Source organism: Melozone crissalis, unplaced genomic scaffold (genome assembly GCF_028551555.1).
Source record: "Melozone crissalis strain CALT ecotype California unplaced genomic scaffold, PUWL_Pcris_2 ptg000019l_1, whole genome shotgun sequence".
Taxonomy (NCBI): domain Eukaryota; kingdom Metazoa; phylum Chordata; class Aves; order Passeriformes; family Passerellidae; genus Melozone; species Melozone crissalis.
The window spans coordinates 25,837,654-25,853,954 of NW_026535797.1; the positions used below are offsets into that span (position 1 = coordinate 25,837,654).

At 38.5% G+C, this 16,301-nt stretch overlaps 1 protein-coding gene across 2 annotated transcripts in view; it reads left to right on the top strand.

Annotated features, from left to right (window-relative positions):
- Positions 1-16,301, top strand: part of NRG3 (neuregulin 3) — a 455,224-nt gene that overhangs the window by 243,106 nt on the left and 195,817 nt on the right. The gene's annotated exons all lie outside the window — the stretch shown is intronic.

Genomic DNA, 16,301 nt, shown 5'->3' on the forward strand with positions numbered 1-16,301 from the left:
GGGATCCTGTTTGAGCAAAGCGGGTGCTTTTGGAAAACTGCTCTTCAAAAACAGGCTGCACTTTCTTCTCCCCCACCCCTGCTTTGTGGGATGTTTTCTATGCCTTTGGGTTGGCAGAAGTTTAGTTTTGGGTTTGGAGAGACAGAAGCCTCTGTAAAAGATGTGTTAAATGATGATATTCTATCTTTACCATTTTGAAGGCTTTCCATAGAAGCAGGGCAAAGTGAAGATGGCGAAGGCAGAAAAATGATGGTATTTATATTCATGCTTTTCTTAATGGACTTGGTCTGAACAGAGGGATTCTTTCCTCTTTATGTTTTCCATTCCTTTCATAGTCCTGCAGTGTATCATCCATGAGGCCAAAGAGCTGTTTTGATAGAGAGATTTATTCAGGATGCTTTTTCCCCACTGAATCTCTAATGAAACTTGTATCTAGTGGAATAAAACTTTCTGTAGTGCTAACCTAGGGGAGGTTTGCATCCTCTGCTTGAACTGGAATGAGTCGAGAATCTTAACTGCTATCAACAGTGCTTTATAAGCTTTGCTTGAATATGATGCTTTAGATCATAGAAAATAAACACACAGAGAATATTCTATCTGTGGCAAACAGTGGATCTTAAAATGTTTCATATCATTAAAAAGATTTAAGATCAGTAACTAATGTGCTGAAGCCTTTAATATCCCATGTTTATTGCTGGGTTTGAAAATAATGAAGTAGCTCTACTGTTTCTTCCAGAGCCTCTGTCCAAGTGAACTGGTAGTTGTTGCAATACCAATGTCACCAGTGTCACAAGCCTGGATCAAAGCAGTATGGAAATGGTGGAATTAAAATCTGAGGAGGAGAAGAAGTTTTCAAGTCCTTTTGTGGATCTGCAGGGGGGAAAAAAGGGTTATGGGGCGAAGTTGTTGTTTGTTTTGGTATTATTTTTCTCAAGATCATTACTATGTCATAATTATGAACACTACTAAAAGCCTGGATGTTAGCAATGACTGCATATCTAATTCTTAAGCTTTAAGGCCTTTATTGAAAACCATCTGTAAGGAAACTTGAATAGCAATCAGAGAGGAATTTTAGTAGTTCTGTAGTTTGTGACCCTTTACATGGTGTGTTTTCCCTTAAAACTCGGGAGACCAATTTCCTAGGAGTAAATCTCCAATTCCTGCACTTTGTGAAGCATTCTGCATAGCTCTGATGCTAGACAAATAATATCAGCGATAGCTCACAGCAATATGGAGAATATTAACATCTACCAAGTGAGACTTGTAACTGTTCTTGGTTTTAGGGCAGATTCTGTCCTGGTTTTTGCTATACTCTGATTTTTAGGATAGCTCAGAACCCTGAAAGTTCTCCCTATGTAAAATGTGTCCCAGATACGAAAACTGAAAAAATTACAGATCCTCAGATTTCTTCTGGCATTTCAAGGAATGTTCAAAGTACACAGCTTTTGAAATAATGCCATAATCTGAATTGCTTCCTGGTGTGCTCCCAGTGTATTCATCTGTCTAATTCTGTGAAGAGATGGGAGGGCCCCACTCTCTGTACATTCTGCCTGAAGTGCTGAAGAGGGAGAGAAAGAAATAGAAGAGATGGCTGCTGGAGTTATGAGCTCTGTGGGGGTGGACAGAGGGTGGGGCTTCAGTTCTTAATTACAATTCATTAAAAATTAACTTTACCCTTAGAGAGAGAGAGATGTGAAGTGTTCAATCCTTCCTGAATCCTAAAATAGGGCAGCAAAAACTTGCACACAAAAGCAAAATCTTTATAGGAGTGAAGTTCAGTTTTTCCCCAAAATGTCATGAACATGGCTGCAGCTGTTGGAAGGCTGAATTTCAGCCAAAGTTTTATAAATGTACAAGCTCTCAGCTGTTTGCCTGGTTGTTCACTCTCCTCAGAAGTCTCACATCTGTTTGATAACGCTGATGAAATGAGGGCCTGGGAAAATCACCAGCAGTCGTTGGACTGCTCTGCTGCACGTGGAAGGGCACTGCAGTCCCTGAGTGTGTCAGTGAGCTTTCTCAGCCCCACGGCCTCGTGATGCACCTGCAGTTGTGCTGGCATGGAAATATGCAGCATCAGGGATCTGCTTATTTTCTGGAACAATCATTAGCAGCACTAATTGGCCGTGTTAGGATGATTATGGATACAATACATGGATTTGGGGACATGTATTTGTTTCTTGGAACATCCCCAACGTTAGCACTATTCAGATATTGATTGAGTAGCCATGGTGTGTGGAACAGATCTGTGGGCTTGGCTGATGCCAGCTGAGACTTTACCCAGCCACAGTGGATGCCTGAAAGTCCTGATTTGCTTCCCCACTGACTCTTGGTGATTCTGTAAGTTTTTCATTTCTAATAGTCAGTTCAGGTGTGGTACAGATCTCAGTACTCAAAAGCCACTTCCTTCTGATTTGAACTTTGATTTACCACAAAAACATGCCGAGGTTTTCAGCAATATCCGTATCTCGTGGGTGCCCAGAGATAAGCCTGCAAGCCTTATGATTAAGTGTGTGGCAGGCTGTGCTGCTGCCTTTGTCTGATGCTGAGCTCCAGCAGCTCATCTGCAGCGACGAGATGAGCAGAACTGATGTGCTCTGTGTCTTGCTTTGCTATCAAGCTGCCACCTCAGACAAACTCTGCATGCAGCGTGTGCACAAGTGGGAAGTTGGGTTATAAAGACTCAAGATGTTTGTTCTGTCTTTGAAGTCCTTGTCATCTAGTGGGAAGAGAATTAGCTAGCAGAAAGTATCATCTTGCATGTTTGACATTACTAAGGCAGTAGCATAAGAAAATACATAAATCTTCTGAATAACCATGAAGCATACTCAACTGGAGAGAACAGCAAGAAAATAGAGTAGCTGGCAAAAGGAAAGATACAAGCTGCCAAAAGGGATGTGAAGCATTAATTCTACCATCTCAGGACTGATTTTTTTTTTGAGTTATATTTATTTTTAGAGCCACCAGATGCCAACCTTATTGCTTATGCAAACTAGATAGTCTGAAAATTGTTCTAGCTTGTTCTAGCTCACTCCAACCTCCAGTGCCCCACAGAGGCTGTTGCAGCAAAAATGAGATCAGCTTTAAGGGAAGAAATTCTGACTCTCTCCTTCTCCTAGATGTGGGTGTGTGTCTTTCTCATATGTGCCAGTGCCTATTCAAGGGGGCTGGCATGGGATCTGTTTAAATAACCTTTTCATTTATGAAGCTTTTCCCTATGCAAAAGATGGCTAATTCAGCCTAACCATGACTGAAGCCAAAGATTTGCACTTTCTCTGCATGGTACAGAACTTCTGATGGTGTGCTTTCCCCTGCCCCCAGGTTTTCCATGCTTTTGCTCAGGTTTTAATTAGGTCCAAACCATCACACATTTCCCACTGCTTTTTAGAGCAGTCAGTCTAAATTTACTGTTGGCAAAAACAAATTGAAAGCTGAAGCAATGTAAAAATAACTCTTTTAAAGGAGAAAAAAAAAAATCCCAGATTCAAAATGAACTACCTTGTCATTTCAATCTGAATGAGTACTTCCAAACCAGGTTTAGATGTTAGGTTAGATGTTGGGGACTTTACCCTTTTTAGAAAGTGATGTCAGTAACCTTGATTTAGTATTGGTCTAACTGGTATGCTTATATCCAGGTTTAAAGCAGATTAAGTGAAAGTTTGAACTGATTTGTGAACTTAATGGATAAAATATGTAAATAAATATTGGATTGTTAACTTACATACTTGCTATTTACAAACTTGATATACCCCACTGTTAATGAGTGATACTTCTTCAGCCCTGAGTTCATCCAAGTTACATCTCAGCTATGTAAAATATAGTCTTAAGTGTTTTTTTTAAATTCTCAGTCTTTTTCCTCAAGGGACCTTTTAGCTGTTTGTGTGAGCAGATTTTTGTTGTGTTTTCTTGACATCCTGAATTTCCAGCATTTTTGTTTGTTGTCTTTTTCACTTTCCTTCTCCTGCTTTGTATTTTTTCACCTTTTACAACCTTCTAGCCCATGTCATTTATATTGGGTGAAATTATACTTTAGCACAAAATTGATTGATTTATTCTTCCTTCATTTTTTTTTTATTCAAACTCTCACTTCACTTCCTTTCATGGTATCCTTGGTCAGAACTTGCACCAGTAAAGCAATCTTTGCTCTGGGAAGATTTACTTAGAACAATAGAGTAGATTGTAAAGGAAATGATCTTTATGTTTTCTTAGGAATGTCTAAGAAGAAAATATATCTCAGTGTGAGCAGAGAGTTGTGTCTTGGCTCTCCCAGTTAAGCCCTGAATTTGAACCTGGATAACTGGGTGAACTATTTGTGTTAAGAACTGCTGTTTGAATCCCCTTTACCCATTATTTAAAGCCTCACAAATTTAAGTATATATGTACCTGTTGGTGTGACCTGGGCAACATTACAGGAGAATAATTTAAAAGGCAACATGACTGGAGAAACAAAGTCTAAAGTTAACCATTCTTTGGAAGAGGAGGGAGCAAAATACTGTGCAGAGTATTTCTGCCTGGATTTTTCCACAAACCTGAAATGGGATGCTGTTAGAAGCATTGATTAGTGATAGGGTTCATCTCATGTGAACTTCTGACAATGATTACTGAAGCATTTTGAAACTGGCTTATCTGATTTATCAGCTGATTTTTTCTTGGTCTTTTCCACCCTTCCAAGAGTAGCAGTTGTGCTTTCCAGAGGATATTACTAGGATTTTTGCTGCTGCTGCCAAAGATCTTCTGGCACAAAATCGCTGTCTGAGTCAGCTTTGTAATATGACAAATTCAGAGGCAGCTGCAGTAGTGATAAGTTTGCTGCCTAGTGGGCAGCTTCTGAGTAGACAATAAATCCCCTACTAGTTAAAAAAATGTCATTAAAAATGGCCTAACACAGTAATGGTGGTGAAATACTGTGCTTATTTTTCTGGTTTGCAGGTTGAAAGATGTATAAGTGGTCTAAGTTAAAACAGTTATTCAGTTGTTGCATATAGCAGCTTTAAAAATTAGAAGCCATCAAAAGAGGATAATGTAGTTTTCCTGTTATCTTTTCTCACCCAATTGTTAATTGCTCATATTGTGTTCTCATATTTCAGTGATCACATCTGTTGCTTGTATATGTTTTTCTCCAATGTGGTGGCACTAGAGCAGTGTGTATATGATGCATTTTCCAATGGAATTAGGCTGCCATTGGAGGTGTTCAGTGTTGCATTTCCAGAACTGGACTTTAGTGGTTGTTGTTCTGTAGTTCTATTAGGATTATTAATGCTGCAGTTTGTGAGTTAAACTACTGGTTTAATTGGCTTTTTCTTTCCTGTACTGGTATCTTCAGTCAACCAGAGCCTGCAGTCCTACTTTTTATGTCTAATTATGTTCCATTTCTGTGCCCCAGCCTACATTTAATTTGCACAGAAGTGGAAATGGAGTTGTCAGTGGCATCTCACAATGACTCTCCTCCCCCTTAGTTGAGCTATATCAGATGCCAACACTGCTGATTTGTTGAACCTCAAGCTGTTTTGTTTAGCAGTGCAAAGCTGACTGCTTTGCGACCATCACACCGGTGCAGTGAGAACAAAGTGCTTGTGGTGTTGCCCAAATTTATCATGGGTAAAGGTAGGAGATATTTCAGTTTCAATTATATATTGGCTTAATTTGAGTAATGAAACAGGGATGCAACTTCAGTATGTGAAATTTCATGTTGTGGATAACATAGGTTAACAGGGTTTTGATTTGATTCAGGAGTGTAGGAAAGCAAAGCAATACTTCTGTTTTCTATTTCAAGGCTAGTTTTGTTGCAGGATGAATGCTACAATTGTGCTTAGTCTGTATTATCTAAATCAATTAATTGCAGAGTGGAGAGGACTGAAGGGTGAGAATGCATCTTAAAGCTTCTCAGAGCAAGAAGAAAAGCTGCTACAGATGTTTCATTCTTCTCCTTTCCTAATGCGAAATAGGGGAAAATCACAAATATCATAAAATGTTGCTACAATGAAAATTTGCTGATGCTATTTTAACATTGCCTTTATCCTTTCTGACATTCAGGTAGTGGTGGCTTTGTCATGCTGTTTTTGTTGTAACTTGAAGTGTGAAGGCAGACTGAGGTTTGTGTAGCAGTGAATTTACACTGCTAGAAGCCCACCCTGCAGACCTCGTGTTCTGTGAGTTTGTGCAGCATTGGAGGGGAACACTGACCATTGAATTTATTTGTCCTACAGCTACACTGCTTTCTCAGGTACATAAAATTAGAGGGTTGGTACATTTTTCTGCATTGGTTTGGTTTTTTGCAAGCTCTAATTTAGAAGAATATATGATAATTTTCCTAAAAGAAGTCTAAAGTTGGGAAGGCAGAGCATAAGACCTACAAAATCTGTTTAGTCATTAATGAATAGAAAATTATCCTGAGTGTTTTTGAGAACTTAAAATTCTAGTTAGTCTTAGTTCTCAGGGATGTATTTTTTCTTCATGATTTCCAGTGGAGTCAAGTAATTACTGGAATGTTTTTAATCATAGCTTTTGCAACTATTTTATTGAAGGATGCACAGTACAGGTTGATTCAGTTATGTAAAAGCAGAAAACCACAACTCACACCAAAACAAGCAGATTCTACTGAAAAAAGCAGAGTGTGTTTACTGCACAGCACCCTGCTTGCCTGCAGTAGTGCTTCAGTCACTCAGAAATGATTAAGGATGAACTCTGCCATGTCCAGAGATGCCCATAACCCCAAAAAGCTCTGGCATTGCTGGTGAGGTGCACCTCAGGGTGCCACTGTGTGAGCCCACAGGTGCCTGGCAGTGAGAGGGAGCTTCTGAGGCTGCTGGTGACCAGAGCCCAGCAGCAGGCAGGGCTGTTCTGCCCTGGTGTGTGTGTCTGCAATGCTGTGGGCTCTGCGTGTGCAGCACGGAGGGAATTGTTAGAAAAGGAGTAGTTGGTGGGGTGTTAGATTGTTTTTATTTTTTTTTTAATAAGTCATTGAATAAATTCAGATGCTAAGGCTTGAGTGCTTTGTGTGCTTTTGGTGCTCAGGTCTCAGAAGGAGTTGGAAGAACTTTAAAGATGTAGACAAGAGGGACAATAATTCACTCATTTGCTAGCTTGCTGTCACTGTTAAAAGACTGAATTATATGTACTCTCTTGATGGTTGTGAAAGGATATAACTGCTGTAGAGATTATTAAATGTGGAAGGCAAATAGATTAGACTTCTTTTGGTGGCTAGCTTTGGTGTTAATTAAGTTTCTGATGCTTCATAATCTTCTTGGTAACATTATATAAAAGAGCTGTGTGCATGTTTCCCCTTACCTGCCAGTGAGCCATGCTCTAAACCACCTCCACCATAGGAAGAAAATACATATTAACTTTGAATTTAACACTGAAATTAATTAATTAAATGCACTGCAATGGGAAATACTGATTTTAACTAATAATTACATCTCCTGAAACTCGATAATCAAGCACTTAGTTGATCACATGTGAGACCCTGTGATGCTTGGCTCAGGCTGAGTATGGTGACAGGCTATAAAATTAGAAGTGTGGAGCACATTGGGTGTAGGAGCATTTATGTGCTTCCAAATGCAACTTTACAGTGTTGTGGCTTGTGGAGACTGAGGTGAAAAACAGGAGCCCTACCAGAATATTACTTGTAGTGGTGCTGTTCCCAAGAGAAATCTCAGAGTGCATTATACTCTCTCTTCATCAAAGTGTCTTTCCTTATAGCCCCTAACTCTGTCTTCTCTTCCCTTTGCTGCTTGCTTTACCACTAACAAGAATATGGGTACTGGCTTATTGCACTAAGGCTGCGAATTCTTTAATAATAAGCAGCCAGCCAAGAGTTTCAGTTTCTAAACTTTTGTACCAATATAACAGTCTCAGTTGCAGGGAATTTAGCAGAAAAATCTGTTTCACTTAATAGGCGATGACTTAGATTTGTGTCACGGATGTTGAACTCATAATTTTGTGTTAAATTGAAGATCAGAGGGGGATGCACCTAAATTGATTTGAATGTGAGCCAAAGGCCAAAGATCCATGAAACAGAAAAAATCGTGTTTATATTATTCTGTGAAATATTGCAGAATATTTGTACAGATGTGGGGGTATTAGATGTACCTTTGACATCTCTGGTCAGACTGAGCCCAATTTGAGTTTTGTTGACTGCAGTCTGGTTTCTGAAGCTGTGGTAGCCCACCCAGAGCATCATTACCCAGCTCTTGCTTAGCACGGCTGGCTGACTCTTGGCTGTGCTGAACCAGTGGGTGTGTAAATTAAACAGCTATATGTGATTTACCTAATTACCGGTGTTGGAAAATGCTGGCCAATAAAGCTGAGCGGTTTTTGTGTGCTGGTAGCAAAAACAAGGGGATTTGCAGTGAGTTAACTTCTGACAGTGCCACATCAAAAAATGTGGAAAATTGTTCTCCTTACCTGAGAAAAAGAGAAATCCTCTGAGGTAATCCACACACAAGGACAGAGCAGTGCAGATTGAGGGAACTGTTGCAAAGGCACTTTACCTTGTCATGCCCTTCCCCTTTCTGTTCTGGAAGACTGAATTAAAAGAAATAAAGTGAGGAAAAGAGATTTAAAAAATAATGCATAATTTAGAATATATGGGTGTCTTTGTGAAAGGAAATGTGGAGAATAATGTTAATGCTTCATAGCCTGACTTTGCATGTCCACACAACAAGGATGTCAGAATTATAAATGAAGTAATGAATAAATTTTAGCTTGCATGCCTTGGAAATATGCAGAAGCTTAGCGTTAAAATAGCTTTTCTTATTTCCCTTGTTTCTAGTCAATGCATTGTTTGACCTATTTCAATTCCTTGGAGAAGGAGCATCGCTGCCAGTCAAACAGCCTACTCATATCTGCTTGATAATTAGTATTTTTACATTAAAATGTTAAGTATTTCCCCATATAAGTAGAAGAATTCTTTTATTCCATTAGGTATCTCTCTCTAAGCCTACAGTACCTTGGTGGTGACTTCAAGAAGTAATTTATTAAATGCTGAAAACAGTGGGTAATGTTTTCACTGGATAGTGCTGGGTAGTTCATGTACAGCATTAAGGAAATGGTAAATAAAACTGATAAACCTTAGAACATTGATCAGGCCAGTCCCCTGTCCTCTGGAGCCATTGGCCTCTGCTTTTCCCTTTGCTACTGCTTGCCAAGAAAATGTATAAAATCACACAATGCTCTGTTCCCACAAGAACTTTTCTATACCATCATGTGGAAAGATGTGCAAATGCAGATTGTTCCAGATCTGTAGCTGGAAAAGTGTTGCTGCTCAGCAAGGACATTTCCCAGCTGCTATTAGCTATGAGACTCCCTCTATCAATTCTAGCACTTCTTTCTTTTACAAGAGCTGGGCAAGCTGAAGTCCCTGCATGTTCTAAACAGAATATTTGCCTTCCAGATCTAAGGTTTCTGTCATTCCCTTACTCTCCTCTGGTCCTTGCACCTGAATTCCCACCCCCATACAAGGTTTCACAGGCAGAGGGAGAAAGGAGACAGCTGCGATATAAGAAATAAAAAGATTTGGAGGACTGTTAATTGGGTCTTTTACTGCATGTAACAATAATTGTAACACCACTTTTCTACTTGTGTTGTAGCAGTACTGAATTATTTAGGTCATTTAGTTTATTGTACTTTCTTCTTGATTTGTTTTACTGGATTTCATGTAGGTAGTTGTTGGGGGTTTTTTGGGTTTTTTTTGGGTTTTTTTTTGGTTTTTTTTGTTTTTTTTTTTGGTTTTTTTGGTTTTTTTTATTGCAGAGTACTGGTGATTGCGGATATCACAGATGTGTGCTACATCTGCTTTCTTCTGGCATCTTTTAACTTACATAGAGTTTTCTGGTTTGGGGTGTCCCTCCTACATTATGCTTGCACATCTTGAAGTCTATATTTTAGTTTTAAAATTAATTTACTGTTCTGCTTTTATGCTCTAAATTTAACAGTTTTTTCCCATTTCTCTATCTACTGGAGATTATCTTGTAGAGCTATTTTCACATCCTCACAAGGATGTCCCTTTTTGGTGCAGTGGTGCCATCCAGTCTCAAGGGCTTTTGGTGTCTCCAGAGATGTCAATATGCTGGGATGGGTGGGACTGCAGGGGCCAAAGAACAGAGAAACCCTGGTGTGGGTGATGGGTCCTCTTCTGGCACAATCTCTATATGCTGCTTTTTCACTGATTTCCTCTATTAGCATCTCCTAGATCAATTAATAAGTCCTACTGAAGGACAAGTGAATGCATTTGATTGATAAAAGCACTCTGCACCCAGAGAGCCCATCAGAACTGTCATAACTCAATTTCAGAGTAATTCTTCACTTTGAACGCTAAAACCTTTCAGAGTCTTAGTCACTCCTGTTTCTCTGGCTCCTGGACATGGAACTTCTGGGCCTTTGTGTCTCACAGGGCTCTCTCCTGAGTCATTTCCCATTTGTTCAGCTTTCCCTGGTTTCATTTGGAGCAGCACAGGAGAATGCAGGCTCTGATGTGCAAATTGCCCATGCAGAGATGAATTTCAGAGGTGTTTGGGGTTCAGGCTTTAAGTTCTGACAGATGTGATCAGATATTACATTTCCAAGTGATAGTGGCATTATTTCCTTTTCTGCTTTTGAGTTTGTTATGACAAAGCATTAGGTGGACGTGTTTTTGTACATTCTAGAATGAATGCTTGATTAGTTTTTTTTTTTTTAAGTCATGAAAGTAAAGGGATTATTTTATATTTCAGAGCTTTTTGCATCAAGTAAATAACCCATTATATTTGCTAATAACGCACTAGTAGCTTGAAAATGCTTCCATATGCTTTTCAAGATATGTATCAGTACTTGTGTATAGTGATTTCAAACTGCAAAAACATTTAGAAAACATGAACAGCAAGGTCACACTTAAAGAATTAATTTAGGAGTTGCTGACGAGGGAGCATGTGTGATTTTTGGAGAGGTGACCGTCTGTAATCCCGTCTCCTGGAAGCACTGTGTGTTGTCTCTGCATTTGTGCAGGTGACGCTGTGCTCTGGTGAGATGGCAGAACAGCAGTCTGTGAGGATGTGCTGGTTGAGTTTATACCACAGGAGCTTTCTTTTGTAATCCTCACAGGGAAATGCCAAGGGAAGGCACCGGGGCTGTCTCTGTAACAATTCCAGCTCCCCCCATTCCGGCTGGGAAGCCAACACCTGAAAATGGCTTTGTTGTGATGCATTGGCTGAGTTTTCAGTTTCTTGCTAAATTATACAGATTTGCTCATTTGAATCTGGAGGATAATAGAAAATCTCCAACGAGTCCCATATCTGTAGCACAACTTTGTTTTGTATCGTGCTGCAATCAAAGTTTTGAAAGTGTTATTGGATTAAATACAATTTTCCCTGGCACAAAAATGACTTAGGGGTAGCTTCTTGAATAATCAACATCCAGAACTCTATTGCTTGTTTATACAAAACTGCCTCTCTAAATGCAAAAAAATACTTTTCCTGTTTTTAATTAAGCATTTGGTTTTAATAATATATAAATATATGCAGAAGGGTTCAAGTAAGTTCAGAACAAGGAGTCTTATTATTTTAAAAACATGAAGTTTTCTTTTTTCTTTTTTTTTTCTTTTTAATTGTCATCATTTCTTACTAGAATTTTAAAACGTAATTCTTCCATGGCTAAGGCCAGCTAGTGTTCAGGTAGCACTGACAAAGCAAAATCTCTGCATTAAAAATGGCAATGTCTGGAATGTTTTCTTTGTAAATATCAACAACTTGAGAAAGAGCTGCCATCAGCTAAGACTAAATCAAAATAAACACTAAATATTTATGCTTTCCCTTCCTTCTGCCTTAATGAATATCTTCCTAGGACTTGGTATTTTCTTCCCCTGCCCACCTCTTGTTTTCCAGGGGCAGGAAAGGCACTGTCACATCTGAGAAGGAAGGAGTTTTTTCAGTGGGGGGAATCATGGGTGCCAGAGGGTCTGACCTCCTTGGTGGTCATTGTCCTGGGCTTGATGAACATTTCACATATGAATTGCCCTCTCATTGTACATTTTGCAATCAATATTGTTGCTGTTACTATTCCTTTTCTTTTCTCCTCGGAGTTTCCAGTAAATCGCTCTTATCTCGACCTCTGATCTTTGCCTTTTGTGTTTCTAGCTGGAGAGGGAATAGGGGAAGCACTAAACTGGGAAATAACCTTCCTAAACCAGGATACTTCTAGAAGCACAGGGATAAAAATTTTAGTTTCTATGGTTTTTAAGGTTCAGTAAGTGAATAAACAAAATCACATCTAAAATATTCTGTGTGTAAGTTTCATTTTTTGTGCAAGACTTTTTCTAGTTAGGGATATCACGGATGATTCTGAGATATCAGGAGAGAAGCACTAGATGACCCTATAGGAACTTCAAGGAACCTTGCTTATACTGAATCATTATAAATATTCTGCCATTAACTTCAACAAAAACAGAATTTAACTCCCTATATGCTATTAACTGACTTTTTATGCTGCCTCATTTGTAGAATGCAGTAGTGCTACAGGAATATATTGTTTAAAATGTTGGGGTTTCTTAAAAAGGTATTTTTTTTATAACTAGAGTTATATTTTCAGAGGCAATTCAGTTGCCTGTGTCTGGCTTATTTTTTGCAGTGTGTTTAGAAATGGGACCAGGGATTTAAAATAAGCATCTTGCTTTTTTGGTGCCTCAGTAAGTAATGCTTCTCTGGGACATGATCAGTTATAAATGGATAAAAAGATAAAGGAAAAGCCAGTTTGCATGTTGATACTGACTCTGTAAAGCTGGTAATACCCAGTGATAGTCAAAATATGCAACATTTAAGCAAGTCTTTCAGTGTGTGAGCTGTGGTCTTAAAATGAGCTGTGTCTTAATATTCCTTGGTGGAAATGCACCCAGCATTTGCCTTACCTGTGTCAGTGACTCTGTAGCTGCAGAGTTTGGGTAGTTCACAAATGTTATATAAGGCCTTTCCATCTCATGTTCTCTTGGTCATTTTTCTCCCTACAGCAGCTAACGTTGTCTGCCTGGAAAAAATGGGTGTATCATTTACAGCTAGCACAGGAAAGTTGCTTTGTTTGAGGTGTTACCAGTGAAATCTGTTTCTGAAGCTGGAATGCTGCAGGACAGGTGTGATGGACGGGGATGGCTGCTCCTGCAATCTGTGCAGCAGCAGCTGCCCCCAATGCTGCTGTTTCCCAGGATATTTTACATCTTGCATTCTTTCTTTTCCTGCATTTTTCCCTGGCGGTTACAGATTTAGCAGTATCAGGGCACTGAAAACACACAGTGTCAGCACTGGAAACATTGAAAGGAGCAAATAGGATTTCTAGTTAACCATATCATGCCTTGAAGATCACTCAGAAATCAGCTATGATGAGCCATCCTGTGCTGGTATAAATATGATGACATACATTAATGAGGCAAGGATACAATTTCACTAACTTTTTTTAGACTGTTTTAGACCTAAACAAAATAAAACAATATCTGTGAACTTTTTATTGCTTTTTGTCAACAGTCCCAAAGACTGAATGTTTTTAGAAACCGACTCTATGTTTATAAAAGATCATGAAATGTGAATGAAATTCTGTTTCATTTGGTTACACAGTGGTAACTGAGGGTTGGCAGTGATATATTAGTTTTTGGAGTATGGGAATCATGTGTAAACCTTTGCTGATACAGTAAGGCAAGAAAAATAAGAACAAGAGTGCCTAGAATTTTTTAATTCCAACTTAGTTGGAAAGATTCCAGCAGAAATCAATATCCCCTGTTGCTTTTGCATGAAACACCTGGACACATGGCAATTAAAATAATGAAAAATACCTTAAGGAATATGCACTGAATTCAGGGACATCTGTATACTTAAAAGAAATTCCCCTTTGTTACTTATAAACATTTGGGACTGTTACCACATTCAAAGACTAAAAGTAAATTAAGGGGCTGTATTGTTCAATTTTTTGAATGCCTAGGTGTTATTAGTCATTTTAAAAAAATCATAAAAAATCAAACATCACAATACAATGGTGTTTATTTACCAGGCTTCTGAAGCGATGAAGGACAGTTCCACCATGGAAAAGGCAATTCAGTATTTGGTCAGGGGTAAAATAAAACAAGAGACAATAGGATTTATTATTTATTCGACAAAGGATCAGGAAAACTGTGTGGTCTCTACAGTGTTTTCTGTTGTTTTGTACATTCTGTAGTTTTGTTTAGAACCAGTTTTTACGTTTTGTTTTTATCAATATTTAATGAGGCTGTAGCAGAGTTTGTGAATGCAATATAAAACAACAGCAGGATTGTAACTTTTATGAAACTCATGTATGGGATATGGGAGTTGTCTCCAGCAGAAAGTTCCCAGCAGCTCCAGGGAAATCCAGGATATTATTTAGTGACAGGAATGGAATGTTGGAATGTTGGTGAGTGACCTTTCAGCTCACACACCTGATCTCGGCAGCCAGGGATCTCTGAAGAGTCCGTGTGCATCAGCCTGCTTAGACTTGCACAAATATTCCAAACCAGAAAAGACTCACTGAAAAGTTACTTTTAATGGGATTATGTATTAAAAAAGAAAAAAGTTACCAATTCTTGAGTACTTTTCAAGTGCAATTAGGAATGCAATCCAAGGCTGCCATAACGAGCTGCCAGCATCATTGTTACCTACAACCGTTGTACTTAATTTGAAAGGTGAGGGACAAAGCAGAAAAGAAAAAAAGCTTGAGATTGTGTCCAAGTGGAGAAAATGAAGTATTGCAGCTTACACCCATTTATAAATAAAACACAAGGGTTGACTAATATTAAACAGAGGAATAATTAAAATAAAGCAGAACTAAACTTCTAAAGAACCAATTTCATCTAAAACTTTAAAATGCTGACCTTGGCAAGGTGTTGTTGGTTTAATGATGGTACAGAGGAGGCTCCTGCACTTCAAAGCTGTGCTCTGAGAATTCCCTGCGTCACTGCCTCAGCCGCGCTGGATCCCCCTCGTCTGCTCCTGTCCTTTGGGAGCACCTTGGATTCCTTTGGTCTGTGCATTGTGCACCTTCATAAAGGTGTTTGCACGGATTGCTTCCTCAGAGCAGGCTCACAAATACAAGGGTTCTGTTCCCTAAAGCTGGATCAAGCTGAGTTCCTGCTCATCGAACAGTTTTACTTAGCTTTTGTAATTACCAGGAGTGCTTTCAGATAACGTTACCTTCAGTTTTCTATATTTAAAAGGGGTAGAAATATAACAGGTTACTCAGGTTTCTAGTTATTTTTTGCCTAATCAAGTTTTAAATGGTCATTTTAGTGCTCCTGGGTAAAACTGACCTTAAAAAATAACTCGACTACTTCTTTTCTATGTGAGGATTTTTTATTGTTTTACATTAAAGCTCATCAGTCTTGAAATTCCAACAGTGAGATGCTAGTCTCACTTATAGATGTTTGGATATATAAACATCTTGTATTATACATCTTGTGCATCTCCAAAATTCAACTTGATACATTTCAGTTCAGGGTTTGCTTGCAAACATTAAAAACATAGTTTCTATTTAGCCTGCATCTTTTTTCCAAGTGCTGCTACTGGGGACAATGGCACAGGCTTTTGTTCTGATTCTGTAAAAACATTTGAGGAAAGACTGTTGGAGTTTCCTCCCAGGATATTTTTTCTCTCCACTGAAAACACTGAACTACAACATTTTCTTTCTGGAGAAGAAAAACAAAGAAGTGTTGCACACAAAGAATAGGGTGTGGATTTTCTTATTGTTTTCAGATGTGTTTTATTGTTTTAATTTATCTTCTGTCGTTTAGTCTGCATATAAGGAAAACTTGTAGAGGTGTTTTATTAAAAATATACTGAGAAAAAATACTTTGGCATTTTTTGAGGATTATCTGAATTTTCTGGCAGAACTGTAGTTACAGGTATGTTGTTGCAGGTTCAGTATCTTGGTTTTCAACTTTGGTGTTAGTTTGGTGGATATTTACCTTGTATTCAGTTATGAGCGAAACCAAGTTAAAGTGTTTGTATAACTTTGAGTTTGTGAGGTTCTGTGTCTGTTGAGCACTGCTTCATTTATTTGACAGCAGTCAAAGTAATAGTTTGTGATAGGCTGTATGCTATACAATGAAATGTTCTCTTACCACTTCAGTGTATATCAGGTACTGCAAAGTGATTAGGAATTTAAATTTTTTAAATTAAGATTGAATATAAAGATTCAACCATGGCTCTGTGGAAATCATAATCTACTTTGAAAATCACACTTCGTTAGACAAAACCTTGTCATAGTGAAGAAAATTAAAATATGTGTCAGTCAGGCATCTTCCTCTGAAAATTTCACTTTATTGTTGATTAATCCAACTG